The sequence below is a fragment of the Oryctolagus cuniculus genome, chromosome 5, assembly GCF_964237555.1.
Source record: "Oryctolagus cuniculus chromosome 5, mOryCun1.1, whole genome shotgun sequence".
Classification (NCBI taxonomy): domain Eukaryota; kingdom Metazoa; phylum Chordata; class Mammalia; order Lagomorpha; family Leporidae; genus Oryctolagus; species Oryctolagus cuniculus.
In genome coordinates, this window is record NC_091436.1 from 165,132,452 (window position 1) to 165,153,847 (window position 21,396).

Here is a 21,396-nt window from a genome sequence, read left to right on the forward strand (position 1 = left end):
AAAAGAGAACTAAGAAATATCAGAAAAAAATAATTAAAAACATTACTTTAGGGAAATGAGTATGAGCATTTTCCCCTATTTCTAAGCTTTCTGAGTACTCTTACGATCCTTCTATAATTACAAGGTAATGTATTATGTAAAAATAAAACTCATGCCTCTGATCTCATTGAAAAAGAGCCAAGGGGTCACAAGAGCCCATGCAATGCACCCAGGGAGCAGGGGCCATCAGAATCCCACGACATGCAGGGAGCCAGGGGAGGTGCCATACAGAGTGGCTCCCCAGAGAGGCACTGTAGGTGGCATGTGCTTGTCAGTGACTGCCATGCCACCAAGTCATGTCCACCTCCTCAACCTGACAATTCACTTCATTACCAGCACCCTGAGGCAGAGAATGGCCCAGGCACACAGCCCACGAGCCAGGTAGAACATGACAGGGTCACCCAGGGCTGGATGCGCACTTGGTGAGTGAAAAGCCCTGGTGTTCACATCTGGAACAATCAGCAACATCTGCAGCAATAAATGCAATCACTGGGACGCAGAACTGGTTCCAGTCCCTTCTGCTCTGCTTCCCACCGCACTCCCTGCTAATGCAACTGGAAAAGCAGGGGATGCTGGCCCGAGTGTCTGAGCCCCCACCACCCACGTGGGAGACCCGATGGAGTTCCAGGCTCCCACCTTCAGCCAACCCAGCCCCAGCTGTGCAAACACTGGGGGTATGAACCAAAAGAGGCCAGATCTGTCTGCATCTCTCCCTCTCTCTGTCATTCTTTCAAATAAATGAATAAATAAATCTAGAAAGGAAAAAAGGACAGGAATAATCACAAAGATTGGAAGAGGCAAACGGAAACAACCATCACTTGCAGGGAGGGCAGGGCCACTGCTGGCTCACATGTGTCTTTCTAAGGAACAAGGCACAAGAGGAGGACAGGGCTGGCCCTGAAGGGGATCTTCAGGGCGTGTCTTCAACCCCAACAGACACCAACTATAAGATGCAATGGACTTCCATCCGAGACCACGCCTCTCCATAGACAGATTCAGCCGCGTGCCCACGCCAGGGCATCTCTGGGAGCTCCAAGCCAGTTTCAGCACGTCGGCCTCAGGTGCCGCTTTTGCTCCCACCCTCCTCTCCCTACCGAGTAACTCCACAGCCCACTGTCCAGGACCAAGTTCTTGTCTCTCCACTACCCCTGACTTGCCCCTTGAATGCATACACTGCACAGCAACAGAGAAAAGTTTCAGACATAGGTTTTGAAACCAGAGAGAACTGACTTAAAATTCAAATTATGTGGCTGGCGCTGTGGTGTAGCGGGTAAAGCCACCTGCGGTGCCAGCATCCCATAGGGGCACTGGTTTGAGTCCCGGCTGCTCCAGTCCTATCCAGCTGTCTGCTATGGCCTGGGAAAGCAGTAGAAGATGGCCCAAGCCCTTGGGCTCCTGCACCCACGTGGGAGACCTGGAAGAAGCTCCTGGATCCTGGCTTCGGATCAGTGCCACTCCAGTTATTGCAGCCATCTGGGGAGTGAACCACTGGATGTAAGACCTCTCTCTCTCTCTGCCTCTCAAATAAATCAATAAATCTTGACACGTGGTGGCCGTGTCTTCTTCAACTAGCTCCATCTGCTGCAACAGCCCCACCCTCTCTAAGCCCGCCGTGCACTGAGCACCGCCTGCACTCAGGTTGCCTCTGGACCCACTCCACTGCCCAAACTGAGGCACTCTTATTTCTGATCCACGATCAACTTTGCTTGTCTACAAATACAGCACCACACATACTGAGAAAACACACGCAACCATCTCAAAGCATGGGTACCAAGGCCATACTGCCCGCATTCAGTCCGTGTGACTTTGTGGAGTTAGGTCGATGAGTTTAAATTCAGATCTACACACACCAGCCATGTGAGCTCACTTAACCTCTCTCTGAGCCCCCTTTCCCCTCTGTAACACTGAAAGACAAACAGTACCTACCTCCTAGGCAGAGAAACTGGAACCCCTGTGCGCTGCTGGTGGAAATCAAAAGGGCACAACCTCTGAAGAAAACACTCTGGAGGTTCCTAAAAAATTAAACATAGAATTACCACATGATCTAGCCATTCTCTTCTGGGTAAATACTCAAAAAGAACTGAAAGCTAAGATTTGAACAGATCACCAGGGAACCCATGTTCAAAACAGCATGATTCACAACAGCCAAAAGGTGCAAGCAATCCAGGTGTCCACTGAAGAGTGAATAAAAAAAAAAAAAAAATGTGATCTACACACAGAATGGATTATCATTCAGCTTGAAAAAGTAAAGAAATTCTGACACCTGCTACCATGTAAATGAATCTTCAGGATATAATACCAATTATCCCATTACATGGTGAGAATGAGAATCAAGTCAGAACATGAAATTCATTTATGTTTTTAAATATCTTATACACATAGCCTGGAGGTAATCTGACACAATATTTTTAGCGCTCATGAGTTCTAATTACAACCCCTCACAGGAGGTCAAGTGTGAAATTTTCCATTTGTGGCATCTTGCTTACATTTTTTTTTTTTTTTTTTTTGACAGGCAGAGTGGACAGTGAGAGAGAGAGACAGAGAGAAAGGTCTTCCTTTGCCATTGGTTCACTCTCCAATGGCCGCCGCGGCCGGCACACCGTGCTGATCCGAAGCCAGGAGCCAGGTGCTTCTCCTGGTCTCCCATGGGGTGCAGGGCCCAAGCACTTGGGCCATCCTCCACTGCACTCCCGGGCCACAGCAGAGAGCTGGCCTGGAAGACGGGCAACCGGGACAGAATCCGGGGCCTCGACCGGGACTAGAACCCGGGGTGCCGGCGCCGCAGGTGGAGGATTAGCCTAGTAGGCGTAGCACCGGCCATACTTTCTTTTTTTGAAATTAAATAATTTCAGTATCCACTTTGCTACTCTCCACAGATGCCCACTCTCCAAGTCCCAAAGATTCTTCTCCCTGCTTTATCCCTGGCCCCCCCTTTCTCTCCCTAAACACCAACGGCTTCTTTTCTACCCCTTCCACCTCTTTCTACGGCAAGGACCCCAAACTCAAATGCCCAATCACATATCCAATCATCTAGAAGATCCCATATATAAAGGTCAATACAGTAAGTGGCAAAAGTGAGCTGATAAGTACATTTGGCACTTGAGGTTCAGAGCCAAAATTAAAAATAAAAACCATAGCTACTCTAGTGCCTGTATTATGTATAGTGATACAGAAAGATCAGCCTAGACATGAGGTTGCAAAAATACCACAAACAGGGATTCCTGCAAAGGTCATGCACGGAGGCGTGTGTGTGTGTGTGTGCATACGTGTGTATAAGTGTGTGTGTTAATATCTTAAATATTAGATTTCTTTTTTGATTTTCCAACAAGTTTTATATGCTAATAAAATTCACAGTGCTTCTCACCTGTGGCAAACCTGCCATCTCTAATCTGTTTTAAGAGGAACTGTAATCACCCAATCAATCAAGTTCTTGACCTTCAGCCTACACAGCCACTTCTCTGAGGTCTAAATCAGCTCTAAAAAATCATGTTGCAACAGTTCTCTTGTCCTTGAGCTCCAAAATGCCAACAGGAACTTAACTTGAGCAACTCTGATAGATGAAAATAGTGTATAGTTTCTAATCCATCTTCTACCAAGAGTCTTCAAACAAAAGCAAATATTGATGATACTGTTAAGTAATAACTTTTCCTCTACTGGGGTTTAAACTTAACAAATATTCAAGTTTCTATGCAGTGACTCTTTACCATGAAAAGCACATGGTCCAGTTCTGGTTTTGAACCCCTTCCTGCTTATGTAAAGATAAAGGCTGATCAAATATCGATCCTTCCAATCCCCAGACTCTCCCCTCCTAGCGCACAATCTCAGCTGCACCTGCATTCTGCCCCCGCTGCAGGCCAGGCCTTCAAAGGAAGCACACGTTTTCCTCTTGGCTCGGCCACAGCCTCGCGGCTCATTCATGTTAGCAGAGAAGCATGCTCAAAGTTTCCTGCTAACACAACATCTCCTCAAACAGCCCATCCAGCCGCAGCCCACTCTTTCAGAGCCTTATCTCTTGCTTTCTCAAGAAGCCTTTGAGACTTAAATATGAGCTGCTTCCTGTCTTTAATTTCTGATCCATCTTCCACCCGGTGAATTCTAAGGTTGGTCCACCACTCCAGGGAGCCGTTTCCAGTAGTGCCACCAACATCAGGTCCTCAGCACGTATTACTGAACTCTGCAGGACCTGACACTCAGGTTGTTCCCTGTTGGAACCGTGTCTTCCCTCAGTTCGGATGGCTTCTCCTCCTGTCTTCCTCTCATCTCGGAATACTCAGTCTCCTTCAAGGATTCACATCTTCCCATCATCCCTTTTCATCAGAGTTCGCAGAGGTGCACTCGGCCCTCTCCTCCTCTCCCACGCACTCCTGCCAGGCTCATCTATCTTTCATATAACTGCCTTCAACAGCCAGTCGTGTGTCAAGGGTCCTCAGATCTCGGCATTTCCAGCTCCATTCTCCCTCGGGGAGACCCAGTCCACCCATGCACAGTCTACGCAGGACTTAGATCCAATGCACCCGAAATCTAACACCCTCTGATGCATTTACCCCCTAGGTGAATCGCCAATCACCCCATGCAGGAAACGGCAGGCATCCTTCAGTCTTCCTTTTCCATTAGCCTTCATGTCTAGTCGATGGCCAGCCCCCACTGCCTCTAATCTTGGCATCTCTCTAGAATTTCACTGTCTCTCTCTCCACTACTAGTAATTCAGGCCTTCACCACTTCCCATGTATACGATAAATAAAGTTCCCTCTTGCCAATCAATACTTGTGCCAGCTCTCCAGGCTGCTGTCAAAATCATTTAAGTCTTACAAAGTCACTTTTCTGCTTAGAAATCCAAAGTCTAGTCTTTTGTGCTCACAAAGTATTTCCTGAATACCTGACAAACCTCATGTCTCACCTTCAACTATCCTACACAGAAGCGTATGTCCACAGAGAAACAACTCCCTCAGCCAAGGAAAGCCCTCTTACCCTCTGCACTGGTTAAATCCCGCTCATTCTTAAAACCATGCTCTCCCCTCCAACCCAGGAAAACCTTCTTTGACCTGATCTGCTCGCCTGGGGTACGGAGCCCTCCTTCCTGCTCTCACAGGACCTGTATGTCTGTCCATCTAACACCAATCTACCTAACACTGATCATCCACGTTACAGATTCTCTAATAGTTGCTGACTTCTAAAACTCTCCCCTACGGCGCCAGTGCTGTGGCGTGGGTCAGGACTCCATCTGCAGTGCTAGTATCACATATGGGTGCCAGTTCAAGTTCCAGCTGCTCCTCTTCTGATCCAGCTCCCTGCTAACGTACCTAGGAATGCAGCAGAAGATGGACCATGTCCTTGGGCACCTGTACCCACATGGGAGACCCGGAAGAGGCTCTTGGCTTCAGCCTGGCCTAGCCCTGGCTGTTGTAGCCATCTGGAAAGTAAATTGGCAGATGGAAGAACTCACTCTTGCTCTCCCCCACCCAGTAATTCTTTCAAATAAGTAAATCTTCAAAAAACAAAAAGTAAACTCATCAAAATAATTAGCCATGTCACAGGTAGAGATTAATCAAGGCTTTTTCTTAATGGCAAACACACATGTGAATTACTACATGTATTCCTGAAGTAAAGAGAACGATGGAGGTGGATTTCTGCATGGTATATGCTTCTAAGGAGACATTTAAAAGGAAATTTTCTACATACAACTGCTTAAATCCACACTCAGGGAGGGTTTACCAATTAAAGTTAGTGTCTTCAAATGATCACGCATAATCTAACTGGAGTCAATCTAGAGTTTTTATACTTTACCAAAAATAAGCAACTTTGGAACATTCTATTTCTAAAACTCCTGTTATATAAGGCTGCCTTGTTTTCAAACTAAGAATTGAGAAATAAATATAGCATGTATTTTAATTTATCAATAAAACACCCACTCAAATTCCTTTACCATCCTGTCCCCCAGGAATCTGCAAGGGAGTGGTAACTGAAAGGCAACAGCGAGACAGCCCATCTTACAGAACCTGCGTTCTGCTTAACTAGGTCAACTCCGCATGAGAAAGCCGGACTGGCCATGCATTAGTAGCCCCTCCACATACACAGTCACAGGTCATTGCAGTCAGCACAAAGACAAATGGTGGTCAAAACTAACCTCTGACCCCCAGATTCTACGTAAGGCTCCAGAGTACCAAGTCTTATAGAGATATAACAAAAGTCAGTTTTCCTATAGTTTCAGAAAAGAGTAAGCACCAAGTCATTTTTGTCTAAGCAATTTCATATAGAACCAACCACTAATTAATAGCAATTTTAAAATTCTGTACCTTCCAATAAGCTTCTGAAAGCCACCATGACTGCATATATATATATAGAGAGAGAGAGAGAGAGAGAGAGAGAGAGAAAGAGCGCGCGCGCGCGCAATCCTTCTGTTCCGGTTCTCTGAGGCAGTAATTCAAATCACTGTCTGGTTCAGTAAATAAAGGAGCAGTTCCATTATTTCCTATCTTTAGGCTAGTGGTAGAAGCTATAGAAGATTCAAAGTTTCAAGCATTAAAATTCACTTGTAATCTCATTAGCTTTAGCTTAAACACAGAATTTGATTTGTGTTATATGTTAAAATTGTACACAAAATATTCTAACATTTTCATAAGTTTTTAGGAGTTCTCTGTTATGGTTGTTGAAATGAATCAACAATGAAAATTCTACCATTAAAAGAACAACCCAATTGTGAAGCAAATGTAGCAAAGGGGGAAATACAGTTGCCAGTGTTAATACAGAAAGTTAAATAAATAATTTGAGGACTGTACTGCTTCCACAGGCTTAAAAAAAAAAAAGATTTGAAAGACAAAAATGAAAGAGGAAGAGACAAAGAGAGAGCTTTCCATCCACTGGTTCACTCCCCAAATGCCGGCAACAGTCAAGGCTAGGCCAGGTCTCCCATGTGGGTGGCAGGAGCCCAAGTACTGGCGCCATTATCCACTGCATTCCCAGGCGTATTAGCAGGAATCTAACTAGGAACTGCAGAATCAGGCACTACTCAAAGGGAATATGAGTATCCCAAACAGCAGCTAAACCCACTGCCCCACAACATCCACCCCACATACCAGAGTCTTACGTAAATTCGTAATAGCAGGGGGCCAGTGCTGTGGCATAGCAGGTAAAGCCACCGCCTGTAGTGCCAAAATCCTGTATGGGTGCTAGTTCGAGTCCCGGCTGCTCCACTTCTGATTCAGCTCCCTGCTATGGTCTGGGAAAGCAGTGGAAGATGGCCCAAATACTTGGGCCCCTGTATCGCATGGGAGACATGGAAAAAGCTCCTGGCTCCTGGCTTTGGGTCAGCGCAGCTCCAGCCCTGGTGGCCATCTGGGGAGTGAACCAGCAGATGGAAGACCTCTTTCTCTCTCTGCCTCTACGTCTCTGCCTTTCAAATAAATAAATAAATCTTTTAAAAAAATCTGTAATAGCAGTAGTAGCTAAAGAATTATATGTATGTAAGCAGGGTACTTGAAAAGAGTTTGTGGAAAAATGTAATTAAAAATGGGCAGGGGGCAGGTGTTTGGTGCAATGGTAAGATGCCCCTTGGGACACACAGAAGGGCCTAGATACAAGCCCTGGCTCCACATGAGATCCCAGCTTCTTGCTAAAGTGCATCCTAGGAGTCAACAGGTGATGGTTCAAGTTCTTGGGTCCCTGTAAACTTACCTGCGAGACTTGGATTGAGTTCTAGGTTCTTGGCTTAGGCCTGGCTCATCCCTAGCTGTTGCAGGGATTTGAAAAGTGAACCAGCAAATGGAATATAGTGCTCTCGCTGCATTGTGAAGAATGTTTTTTAAAAGGACAGTGTACACTTTTCACAGACTTTTTGAAGATGCCTCATATATGTTTTACAATACCCCTACAATTAGCACTATTTTGATGATGTTCTCAGATTCACTAACCCAGTTACTTAAAATCTGAATCAGGGCCGGCGCCGCGGCTCAATAGGCTAATGCTCCGCCTTGTGGCGCCAGCACACCAGGTTCTAGTCCCGGTTGGGGCACCGGATTCTGTCCTGGTTGCCCCTCTTCCAGGCCAGCTCTCTGCTGTGGCCCGGGAGTGCAGTGGAGGATGGCCCAAGTGCTTGGGCCCTGCACCCCATGGCAGACCAGGAGAAGCACCTGGCTCCTGCCTTCGGATCAGCGTGGTGCGCCGGCCACAGCACGCCGGCCGTGGCGGCCATTGGAGGGTGAACCAACGGCAAAGGAAGACCTTTCTCTCTCTCTCTCACTGTCCACTCTGCCTGTCAAAAAAAAAAAAAAGAAAAGAATAAAAAATAAAATCTGAATCAGTGAAATAAATGGCACAGACTGATCAACTGCTGTTTACTCCTACCTATATATTTAAAAGCCAGAACAAAAATTTTTTATTTAATAATAATTTAAAAAGACAGTAGGGGGACCGGCACTATGGCGCAGTGGGTTAAAGCCCCAGCCTGAAGTGCTGGCATCCATATGGGTACCAGTTCTAGTCTCAGCTGCTCCACTTCCGATCCAGCTAATTGTAATCCTTCCAGTCTTGCCAGTGTACCTGGGAAGGCAGCAGAAGACGGTCCAGTGCTCAGGACCCTGCCACCCACACGGGAGACTCAGAGTTCCTGGCTCTTGGCCTCAGCCTGTACCAGACCCAGCTATTCGGGCCATTTGGTGAGTGAACCAGCAAATCAAAGAGCTCATTCACTCTCCTTCTCTCTGTAACTCTGCCTTTCAAGCAAATGAATAAATATTTTTAAAAAAAAAAAAAGCAAGGGAGCAGAAGAGAGAAAATACTACAGGAGAAGCTGACGACAGGCAGACTGGTACAGGAGAAGCTGACGACAGGCAGACTGGTACAGGAGAAGCTGACGACAGGCAGACTGGTACAGGAGAAGCTGAAAGACAGGCAGACTGGTACAGGAGGAAGCTGACGACAGGCAGACTGGTACAGGAGAAGCTGACGACAGGTAGACTGGTACAGGAGAAGCTGACAGACAGGCAGACTGGTACAGGAGAAGCTGACAGACAGGCAGACTGGTACAGGAGAAGCTGACAGACAGGCAGACTGGTGCGCTGGGTAGTCTAATAAGCAGATGATCCTCTCATCCTCTTTTCACTTGTCTCTATCTTCTCTCTTCAGCAGAATAAACAGATTTGAGTTTCCCAAAACTGCGATCACAAAGACAAATTACTTCTTGAGTGATAGGGGGAAAAAAAGTCTAACAGCCACATGAGACTGGGATTAGCCTCAAAGAGCTCCTCAAGGAATCCCCCATTTGTCCTTTTTTTTTTCTGGAAGAGGTTTATAGAACCTAAGAATTCATATAAACAGAGCCATTTCTGGCACAGAATGTATGGTAAGTACCAGGTCCTCCAAAGAAGGAAGTGGCATTGACATAAAGTAGATCGTCTCTAGAAAATTCTACATCTGGGAGAAAGAAGGACTGTGAGGCAGGCGAAAGCATGGAGGAACACAAGACTGAAAATCCCCTTCTGTCTGCTGGCACAGGCCAGGGGACAGACTAACTGCAGACACTGGAGAGGAGCGTGCGTGAGAAGTAGGCTAAGGACCAAGGGCCACTCTGAGTGCCAAGAAGGGAATCATGGCAGGAAGAGGAGGTAAAGGGCTCAGGTGTCCTTCCCAGGCCTCCTCTTAGAGAGCCGTTCTGAGCACCCCCCCCCAGGAGGATGACAGTGCCAACTCCATTGTTCCTTTTCTTCCCCCTTCCCTCCTAACACCATGCTACTCTGACACACAGTCCCCAGCAAACAAACACAACCCAACTTCCCCCACACACATAATACCATGCTACACTGACACACAGTCCCCAGCAAACAAACACAACCCAACTTCCCCCACACACATAATACCATGCTACACTGACACACAGTCCCCAGCAAACAAACACAACCCAACTCCCCACACACACAGCTGAATGAGCAGTTAAGGCAGAGGAATGCAAGCTCAGAGATCAACATTCCCAATAGGAATTCATCAAACCCACGCCACTTTACCCTTGACTTTGGGAAGAATTCAATACCAAGACCAAATTTATCTTCTGAAAGACACTGTCAGGCTCTTTACCTAAACAGGCTACCTTGCTAGAATAACCAGCCTCCACAGATGCAAGCCATAGGGGGCCAGCCATGCTCTGTGCTCTGCCGACAGTGTGGGCCCCAGAGGCCAAGGCCCAGCTGTGCTGCCTGAGTTAGGTCTGTGGGTGTCAGGATTTCTGCATCAGGGGTCACAGGCGAAACAGGCCTCCAAGTTTACAACTCTCTGAAAGATCCTGGAGCAGCACCAAAATTAACTTGGAAATCATTTAAGATGTGAACACTATCCTCTCTTCCATAAACATATGATTATATAGGTAATCACACCATATACACTATATATTATTATGTATTTTATTTACTACACAAATAATTATGCTGATTTCATATACATTCTATATGTATTATAGACATATATTCATAATTAGGAACATATGTACACATAACACATACACACACCTGTTTTCTATACACAGAGTGACAGAACAGGAGCATGGCTGGGGAGAAGCATGTCACATTCTGCATAGAAGACTGAACTCAATGCTTTTAACCATGAGCTGTGTAAATTCCTGTAGGAAAGCACGGAAGGACGTCAACTGCAACTCCAGTTACAAACAAGGAGGAAGAAGGCCATGCACCCTTTTGAATGACTGATCCAATGTTCCCTTTAAAATGTGTACTAGACACGAGTGTGCAAAGATTAGAGCATACATACAAAAGTGTAAAGTGTTAGAAATCAAGTATTCAGAGGAAGAGGAACAGAAAATACATTCACATCAATTTCAAAGGCTCTCCAGCCACCACAGAATACGAGGGTTCCAGTCCTCCATCAGTGATTCGGCTCTCAAGGCAGATACCGCATGGCTACTAGAAGAACCAGTAGAGGGGCTAGCACTGTGGCATAGCAGATAAAGCTGCTGTCTGCAGTGCTGGCATCCCATACGGGCACTGGTTCGAGTCCTGGCTGCTCCACTTCCAATCCCGCTCTCTTCTATGACCTGGGAAAGCAGTAGAAGATGGCCCAAGTGCTTGGACCCCTGCACCTGCGTGGGAGACCTGGAAGAAGGTCCTGGCTCCTGGCTTTGGATCGGCGCATCTCTGGCTTATGCAGCCAACTGGGGAGTGAACCAGTGGATGGAAGACCTCTGCCTCTCCTCTAACTCTGACTTTCAAATAAATAAATAAATCTTTAAAACAAAAAACACATTTGTAAGTTCAGTCCTGAGAAAGACACCAGAGGGGCACGGCTGCCGTAAGATTCAGCATGCTATCACGCAACAGGAGAGACAATGCTCTGGGCGTGTGCAGGACAGCATGGGTGGAAAGGAGAAAGGAAAAGAACCACATCCCCCATATATACAAGGGCACTTCAAAAAGTTTACAAAAAATTAAATCAAAAGATAATTTTGCTTCAAAAAATTTGAAATCTACACACAGCATTTTCCTTGAACTTTACCAACAAGTAGGGCAAACAACAGAAGTGGAGAAGCCCGTGAAAAGGAGCAGCATGGAAGACCTTCAGGAACCCAGAAGGATGATGGGCGCGGTCTCTCCTGGGTGGCCGAAGGGCCAACGCCCACTGGGGTCGCACAGCTGGCTGGCTGGTCACTACCCACACAGCCACCATCACTACAAGAGACTCAAAATGGAGTAAGTGTTTAACATAAAGAAAGAGCAATTGCTCCCCACGGCCCTTAAAGGTCCTCAGCAAACTGCGACAGGAGAGACCAGAAGCACGCGGTCTTCCCAGAAGACAGAACGCACCTGCGGACACAGCCTCACCTGCAGGGAGCACCCAGGAGCACGCTGCTTCTAAGATGAGCCCTTGATGGTCCTCCACGACCTCCTACAGACTTCCAACGGGCTCTCAAAAGCACTTACTAAGAACAGGATTTTGCTAATACAGAGAAATGGACCCAACGTGTCTGTTCTCTTCTAGAACCAAACCACGCCCTTCTCAGGGGCACGGACCTCGTGTTCCTGCACATGGCATCCCTCCCTCTGAGTCTGAGGCTCCTCTGGTGGAGGGCACAGAGTCTGAGGCTTGCAAATCCCTCAGCGCCCTCCTTGGTACCGCTCCCTGACCTGGGACACCTCCCACCTTCGATGGCTTCCCCGGCTCGATCAAGATGGGCACCCCTCAACCTCTTTCCCGCTTCGGACTATGTCCATTTTCTCATGAGAAAATTTGCTTCATGAGAAAATAATCCAAGTTAGCCACCTGATCTCCTAGCTCCCGCTCCCTCTTCCCCTTTGCTACCTGGATTCTCAGAGCCAGACACCCGGCAGGCACTCAATACTTGCTGGAGTCAAGACCATTAAGAAAAGGTTAGTGGTTACAGTGATCAGGAAGCAGGCACTTCCAGTGCAGAAGCTGACCCGGGTGGGGGTGAAGAATGAGTTTATCTTGGACGCACTGTGGCTGAGGCGCGGGCGGGACGCACGCAGGAGTACGTTAAGGGATGTGAGACTGAGAGCGAGGTTCCTGCCAGTGCTAGGGTGCCAGCAGGAGAAGGAAGGCCAAGGAGAGAGCTCTGGAGAGACGGAGGCACCGTGGGGAAGGAGAATTTGCCAAGGGGTGGACAGCCTAGCCCTTGCGCTCAGAGAGGCTCAGGAAGGGGAGGCTTCCGGGTGGGTAAGAACACTGGTCAGGGTGTGAAGCGCCACAGCCGAGCTGAAGAGAAGACTGACTCGGGGTGAGGGGCGTGTGAATCTCATCACAGGAGCTGACCCATGACCCTGAAAAAGCTGGTTCAGTGAGGTGTACGTGCAACTTATGCACGCGATGCAAAACTCCCACACAGAACGTTAACAGCACTCACAAGTCGCTTATGGATACTGGACTCCGGCCAGGGTCTTGTGGGTGGTGGTCACGCACAGAATACAGGGATAACTCAAGACAAGAGAAGGACGGCAGCTGACCTTCCACACATGCACAGAAATGTAGCTTATGCACATGCACACACAAGTGAGCAAACGTACACCAAGTGGCAGGCGCAAGGACAGACAGCAGAGGCCCACTGTTCACCAAACGTGCACAAATGCCTTTGGACACCACGCAATGCACGTCACAGCCCAGTGGCTTTAGCATCCCCTTCCTCATCCCTGCATTCAGCTGGGGAGGTCTCTATCATTCCCATCCCCCGCCCCAACACAAGTGACAGGAGGTAGAGACCCTCGGCGTCCTTCTCAGAGGGAACTGTGCAGCCTCTGACCACCTCCTGTGATTCACCGCGTGCCCCAGTCCCGGCTCCAGCTTTCCAAGCACAAGTTGTTTCAGTTTCCAACCAGGCTAGCCTCTATCAAGCAATCCACATGGGCCCAGCACATCTTTCCCCCAGGGACGGCATCCCACGCAAAACAAACGAACAGCAGCTACTAGGCCTTCACTCTGATGGGCTCCGCTATTGGGAATGCCCCCATTCCATGTGTGACTCCTTGTCCCATGTGCAAAGTTACAAAGGTGTGTGGCCATCAGCGGCCACCGTGAAGACCGCCCGTCTCAGGAACCCTTCCCTAACGTCCACTCAGGGTGCTCGCCCTCTGAATGCCATGGACATTTTTTTTTCCCCAGGGTGTCTTGGCTTTCCATGCCTAAAATACTCTCATGGGCTCTTCAGCCAGATCTGAATGCCTTAAGGGCTGATTCTGAGGCCAGAGTGCTATTTAGGACATCTGCCATTCTATGAGTTTACTGTGTATCCCACTTCCCATGATGGATTGTTCTCTCCCTTTTTGATTCTATCAGCTAGGATTAGTAGACACTAGACTTGTCTGTGTGATCCCTTTGACTCTTAGACCTATCAGTGTGATCAATTGTGTACTCAGGGTGCTCACCCTCTGAATGCCATGGGTGGTGTGATGCTTTCACAGCTCCTGCTCCAGGCCGCCCTCTGGTGCTGCTGCTTCTCAGCCCCCATGTCAACAGAAAGGGCTGCACCTTCTACTCAGCCCTTAGTCTCCTGAGCACAAAAATGCAGCCGGAACAATACAGAGCAAGCCCTCCAGTGAGGGTGACACTTCCTCAAATTCCAAAAATTCCTACTGTTCACTAATGACTGAAAAGTCACCTGGAAACCCCAAGTTTGTAAGTCTACACACTGATTTCGTTTGGTGCTACAGCGGCACTACCCTGATAGGGAACTATTAAAAATATGAAAGAACCGCTACCGATTCTTTTTGCTTTTTTCGGTACAGACTGGTAAGAAAAAGTTCAGAAAACCAACTACATATGCAAGAAAGTCAATCTTAGCACCTGTCACTTAAAAGTACTTTTCCGGAGTTATTGTTTTCCTAAATGAGCGAGATGTTCTGACTCATGGCGAGCACATAAGGTCAGCGATGGCCAGGAGCAGTGACATAATTGGATGGTTTCAGGTCTTAACAAGTGTCTACCATTCCCCAGCAGAAGGCAATCACGCATTTAGTCAGGTTACAGTCACTCTAAAAGAAATGATCCCTGTAGACAGACAGATATCAGACTACATATTGGTTTGGACAATGACTGTGGACAAGAATTTCAAATTCAGATAGAAAGTAGAAAGGCAGGTACCAGAGACAAAGAGAGAATGGGAAGGACAGAGTTTCAGTGTGGGGAGATAAAGTCCCAGGGAATGAACAGCAGTGGCAGTTACATAAGAATGGGAGTGGACTCAATGCCACTGAGCTGCACACTTAAAGATGGTTAAAACAGTAAATTTCTGTTATATATCGTTTACCATAAGAAAATTCTATGAAACACGCTTTTTCAACATTTTATTTTTAACAATAAAATATGCAACTACAATTTATTTCTAATTTCAAGTTTTGAATAAGGGGCCTTCATTGTGGCAAAAAGGTTAAGCCGCTGCCTGTAATACCAGCATCCCATATGAGTGCCAAATCGAGTCCCCCAGCTGCTCTACTTCCAAACCAGCTCCTTGCTAACGTGCCTGGAAGGCAACAGAGGATGCCCAAATGCTCAGGTCCCTGCCATCAGTGTGGAGACACAGATGGAGTCTGGCCCAGCTTCAGCTGTTGTGGCCATCTGGGGTATGAACTAGCAGATGGAAAAATCTCTGTACGTCTCTCCCACTCTAACTCTGCCTTTCAAATAAATAAACCTTAAAAAAAAAAAAAGACTTGAATAAGAAAATATAAATATCATTACTTCTTATCTGATGGTCCTAAAATACTAAAATTTATTTTGTGAACTCATTTTTAATCTCAACTTCACTTAGAAAGAGCTAATGCATTATTAAACCTTAATGATCTTAATATAAGATTAAACCGAATCTCTTTTGCTTAATCCCACTCCTCATCTGAAAAGCTTCTCGCCTGGAGGCCCAATCCATGTTACCAATCATAAGACAACCATTGCCTAAGTATCTCAGCCATGTCGAGACAAGCACAGAAGCCTTGAAGGAAAAATAAACACCAACCTTATTCCCTATGGAGTATGCCTCAAACTTAAGACCAGGATGGCCCTGGTGGATTTGACATAATACAACTAAAATTCTAAAATTCAAAGTAAGAATGGAAGGAAAAGGCAATGACAATACTAAATCATAGAATGCCACTAAGAACATAAGATCTTCTATTCCTACACACTTAGATCTTAAAACACATCTATTAAGAATTGTGAAGTGATCCTTCTTTTAGAAGGCCTTTTAAGCTTCAGAAAGTACTGACACTTAATGGTACAGTCAATGCTAATATTTTTACATGTCAAAAACAAAACCATATTCTCAGCATCTGTACCAACAGCTACTAGCTATATATGATGACTTAGATTTAGATAGATTAAATTAAAATCCAGTTCCTTCGTTGTGCTGGACATATTTCAAGGGCTCAAGAGCCACATGTCAGTAGTGGCTGCCCGACTGGATAGTGCAGGGAAGAACTTCCGTCATCACAAAGTCTGGACACAGTTGCTCCAAACAAGTGTCTTTGCTGAAGCAGTCACAGTAAAGTTATTTATTCCAATGTTTGCTGAACTTCCACCATGTTACAGGCACTGTGCTAGCTGCTGGGCATATGGCAGATTATTATGCAATTCAAAAGATTACTAGAAATATAAAAACGAGGCACTGAGAAGGAACCTTATTTTAACATGGTAAAGAATGGCTGGGTAGACTATCTGAGGAAGTGGGTTTTTTTTTTTTTTTCGAATTCTACCAATTAGATAATCTGCATTCTTTTTTTTAAAGATGTATTTCAAAGGCAGAGTTACAGAGAAAGGTAGAGACAGCAAGGTCTTCCATCCACTAGTTCACTCCCCAAATGGCTACAAATGGCCAGGACTGGGCCAAACTGCAGCCAGGAGCCTCATCTGGGTGTCCCATGTGGGTGCAGGACCCAAGCTCTTGGACCATCTTCTATCTTCCCAGGCACATTAGCAGGGAGCTGGATTGGAAGCAGAGCAGCCGGTACTTGAACAGGTGCCCATACGGGACACTGGCATTGCAGGGCGCTGCTTCACCTGCTACTCCACAGCACCAGCCTCAGGAAGTGATGTTTAAGGGAAGACTGGAAGGACAGCTCTTCACAGAGACAGAAACAGAGCGTCCAGGAGAAGGGACTGAAGCACCAATGCACTCAGGAGGGAAGGGCGAGGCATGCTCTAGAAACTGACCAAGCAAAGTATTTAAGTGACACCAAAATCCATCCCAACGGTGAACTAGACAACAGTCGGTATATCATCAGAGGCAGTTCTTCTTCCCCTAAAACGCCTGCCATTTATGTCATTTCATTTCTACAAGCACCAACAACTGAGTGGGCAGAGACAGAAACAGCAATTGATTTAGCTATTTCTCAGCATAGGAAAGGTGAGCTTACAGGAGTCGGAATCGCTCTGACTCTTACCCAGCTATTCTCTTCCATGCCACTGTGAACATGGCTAATCGAGATGTTCTCATGACAGGTTGAGCAGTTTCCATTTCAGGGCATTAGCGCTCAGGCCAAGAGCAAACAGCTCACACAGACTCTAAGCTGGGACTGACAGGAAACTGGGTATATGACCATTCCCAGGAAATGTAGTTGGCTGCTATGCCAGGTGCACCACAGTGTGGTCACTGCTGTCCAGACAGCTCATAGGCAGGAGACCAAAAACACCTCCAGTTGTCAAAGGACAGAACCAGTGGGAAACTCTGAAAGTGAACTCCTTAGTCCCTCTGCAACTCAGGCACTTAGAACATCTTTATCCATGGTAATAGTTACTTTTATCTGTCAAATTGGCTGGCTCAGGGTGCCCAAACATTTGATTAAATATGATTCCAACGGTCTGAGGGTGTTTCAGGATGAGATCAGTATTTGATTCAAAGACTAAGCATTACAGATGGCCCTACGCACTGCGCTGATCTTTATCCAAGACAGAATAAAAGGAAGAATCCTCTGTGCTTGTTCTGGGACACCGTCTTTGAGCTGTCTTCTCCTATCTGCAGACTTGAACTGAGACTGAACTTAAACCATCAGCGCTCTGGGTTCTCCGGCCGGCCAGCTGCAGTTTTCGAATTTTTCAGCCTTCAAAAAGAAATATCTTTTAAATCTTAACTGTATTTACTCTAAACCTGGTATTTTTTTTTTTTTTTTGACAGGCAGAGTGGACAGTGAGAGAGACAGACAGAGAGAAAGGTCTTCCTTTGCCGTTGGTTTACCCTCCAATGGCCGCTGCGGCCGGCGCACTGCGCTGATCCGATGGCAGGAGCCAGGTGCTTCTCCTGGTCTCCCATGGGGTGCAGGGCCCAAGCACCTGGGCCATCCTCCACTGCACTCCCTGGCCACAGCAGAGGGCTGGCCTGGAAGAGGGGCAACCGGGACAGAATCTGGCGCCCCGACCGGGACTAGAACCTGGTGTGCCGGCGCCGCAGGCAGAGGATTAGCCTATTGAGCCGCGGCGCCGGCCACTAAACCTGGTATTTCTAATGATATTCACTTAAAAAGAAATTTTAGTGTCAATATTTACAATACCCTTTACATCCTACAGAGATTATTTGAGAAATAATCCGTATAAAAAATGTATAAAGCATTTAGGAGTCGGCATTCCTAACAGATTTTACTATATTTTCTTTTCTTCTAAACTTATATGAGTACCTTTCTGGTCAATAAATATTTATGCTATCACAATTTTATATCTATCATAACTTTGCAACTACCATAACATACCATAACACAATAAATTTAAAAAGTATCCACAACCACCCATTAGCAATTTTCTTCTCATACATTTTTCTTTTCCTCAAAAAATGCAACTTGAAAAATGTAACCATTCCAAAACTTCTTGGATCAGGATACTTTTTTTTTTTTTTTTTTTCTGAGAGGAAGACAAGAAGAGCAATAGTGTTCCCCTCTGCTGGTTCCTCCCCAGATGCTACAGCTAGGAGCTGGAAACTCAATGGACTCCCATGTGGGTGGTAGGAAACCAATTACTTGAGTCATCACCACTGCCCTTTTTTTGTTTTAAAGATTTATTTGAAAGTCAGAGTTACACACACACAGAGGAGAGGCAGAGAGAGAGAGAGAGAGAGAGAGAGAGAGAGAGAGAGAGAGAGGTCCTCCATCCAATGGTTCACTCCCCAACTAGCCGCAATGGCTGGAGCAGTGCCGATATGAAGTCAGAAGCCAGGAGCTTCCTCTGGGTCTTCCATGCGGGTGCAGAGGCCCAAGAACTTGGGCCATCTTCTGCTGCTTTCCCAGGCCATAGCAGAGAGCTGGATCAGAAGTAGAGCAGCCGGGTCTCGAACCGGCGCCCACATGGGATGCCAGTGCTTCAGGCCAGGGTGTTAACTCGCTGCACCACAGCGCCAGCCCCTCACCACTAACTCTTGATGTCTGCATTAGCAGGAAGGTGGAGTCAGGAGGCAAAGTCGGGTACCAATGTCAGGTTCTCCAACATGAGGCGAGCATCTCAGCCCCCAGGCTAAACACTCACCCCTACAGTTTTTACTTTAAAAGCAAACCATTTTTCACCTGTAAGCTGTCACTTACTGTACTGTTTCCTCCTAAGTCTTTCATAAGGTTCAGAATCTACAATGTCAAATATCATTAATCTCAAGAAAATGTTGTGAACCACCTGCCTACAAATGCTAGTTTTGAGCAACACGTAGCTGCACTTGCAACCTGCGCCTTCATCCTGCTCTTCGGTCACCATCTGATCAACGAAAAACAGAAAAGTGAAGTGAATTACACAGCGGTTTCCAGCCGAATCAGGCTTCCAGCCTGTAGAGGAAGGACTGCTGCTCCTCTCCCTACAGGGTCCCCACATCCGCTCAGGAGTACACAGGGCGTATGCAGAGGCGGCACATATGGATCTGACTTCAAGGTTAAGAGGAACCTGGATTGGTTCCTGCATGGCCTGCTCTACAGAGATGCGCTAGACAGAAGCCCCCCGGATCCCTTCCAGCCCCCATCTGCTCCTCCAGGACACCCCGCTCCCTGTCCAACCACTCCTTTCACAGTGAACCTCATGGCCCTACTCCACCTCTCCTGAAAACAGCCAGCTTTGGGTTTTGTGTCTCTGAATAATATAAAGATATTTCAAGACGTCTGTGGAAAGGTAAAACTAAACTAAAAGAAAATTGTATTTGGGGGAAAAACAAATTTTGAAATCCATGCATAATTTATTTTTTAGACTATGCATTTTCCATGAACTTTCTGAAGTACCCTCTGAAGTGTCCACATAGGACTGTGATTATCCAGGGGAAGGGGATGGGGATTAGTTTGAGCTACGGAGCAGCTTGGATTTGGGAACACAAGTGCTCCCTGACTCACGACGGGGTTGAATGCCAATCAATCCACCAGAAGTCAAAACCGCACTGGATGCACCTGACCTTCCGCTCGCCCCAGCTCAGCAGCACAGCGACAGGGCTGACTGGGAGCCGCGCCCTAGTGGGAGAGGATCTATGTGCACATTGCCAGTCTGAGGAAAAGATCCACGTTCACAGCCTGCAGCAGTTTCGCACCATCAGAAAGTCATAAGTTGAACCAGCAATAAGTTAGGGTCTGCTATGCTTTACAAATACAGAAATAAAGTTGCAGGGGACAGTGCCCTTGTGTAGTAGGCTAAGCCTCTGCCTGCATCATCAGCATTCCAAATGGGCACAGGTTTCTGCTCCAACTGCTCCTCTTCTGATCCTGCTCTCTGCTATGGCCTGGGAAAGCAGCAGGAGATGGCCCAAGTCCTTGGTTCCCAGCACCCATGTGGAGACCTGGAAGAAGTGCCTGGCTTCTAGCCCGGCTCAGACCCAGCAGTGTGGCCATTTGGGGAGTGAACTAGCTGATGAAAGATCTCCCCCCCTTCTCTCTCCTCCCTTCTCTCTCTCTGCCCCCCTGCCCCCTTCTCTCTCTCTCCTCCCTTCTCTCTCTCTGCCCCCCTGCCCTTCTCTCTGCCCCCCCTGCCCCCTTCTCTCTCTCCCTCTCTCCCTTCTCTCTCTCTCTGCCCCCCTGCCCCCTTCTCTCTCTCCCTCTCTCCCTTCTCTCTCTGCCCCCCTGCCCCCTTCTCTCTCTCTCCTCCCTTCTCTCTCTGCCCCCCTGCCCCCTTCTCTCTCTGCCCCCTGCCCCCTTCTCTCTCTGCCCCCCTGCCCCCTTCTCTCTCTGCCCCCCTGCCCCCTTCTCTCTCTCTGCCCCCCTGCCCCCTTCTCTCTCTCTGCCCTTCTCTCTCCCGCCTTCTCTCTCCCGCCTTCCCTCTCCCCTTCTCTCTCCCGCCTTCTCTCTCCCCCTTCTCTCTCCCTCTCTCCCCCCTTCTCTCCCCCCTTCTCTCCCCCCTTCTCTCCCCCCTTCTCTCTCCCCCTTCTCTCCCCCCTTCTCTCTCCCCCTTCTCTCCCCCCTTCTCTCTCCCTCTCTCTCCCCCTTCTCTCCCCCTCTCCCCCCTTCTCTCTCCCCCTTCTCTCCCCCCTTCTCTCTCCCTCTCTCCCCCCTTCTCTCTCCCTCTCTCCCCCCTTCTCTCTCCCTCTCTCCCCCCTTCTCTCTCCCTCTCTCCCCCCTTCTCTCTCCCTCTCTCCCCCCTTCTCTCTCCCTCTCTCCCCCCTTCTCTCTCCCTCTCTCCCCCCTTCTCTCTCTCCCCCCTTCTCTCTCTCCCTCTCTCCCCCCTTCTCTCCCTCTTCCCCCTGCTCTCTGTCCCCCTTCTCTCCCCCCTTCTCTCTGCCCCCTCCCCCTTCTCTCTCCTCCCCTCTCCCCCCGTTTTGCCCCCTTCTCCCCCTCCCCCTGGCCCCTTCTCTCTCTCTGCCCCCCCTCTTTGGCCATGGACTTCATGAAATACTTAGGATGCTAATTACACAGAACTGTCTGATCCATAAATTTCATTTTTTTGGCTTTATGTTTCAAAAGACTGTATTTCTTTAACTTGAAG

At 47.6% G+C, this 21,396-nt stretch overlaps 1 protein-coding gene across 13 annotated transcripts in view; it reads right to left on the reverse strand.

Annotated features, from left to right (window-relative positions):
* Nucleotides 1-21,396, reverse strand: part of FARS2 (phenylalanyl-tRNA synthetase 2, mitochondrial) — a 496,231-nt gene that overhangs the window by 452,290 nt on the left and 22,545 nt on the right. For 11 of the 13 annotated variants that reach the window (XM_070074462.1, XM_051855889.2, XM_051855890.2 and 8 more), the window contains exon 2: nucleotides 1,966-2,051. The exons of the other annotated variants lie outside the window; for them this stretch is intronic. The gene's annotated coding sequence lies outside the window, so the exon portion shown is untranslated. The remainder of the gene's footprint in view (nucleotides 1-1,965; nucleotides 2,052-21,396) is intronic. 13 annotated transcript variants of the gene reach the window in all.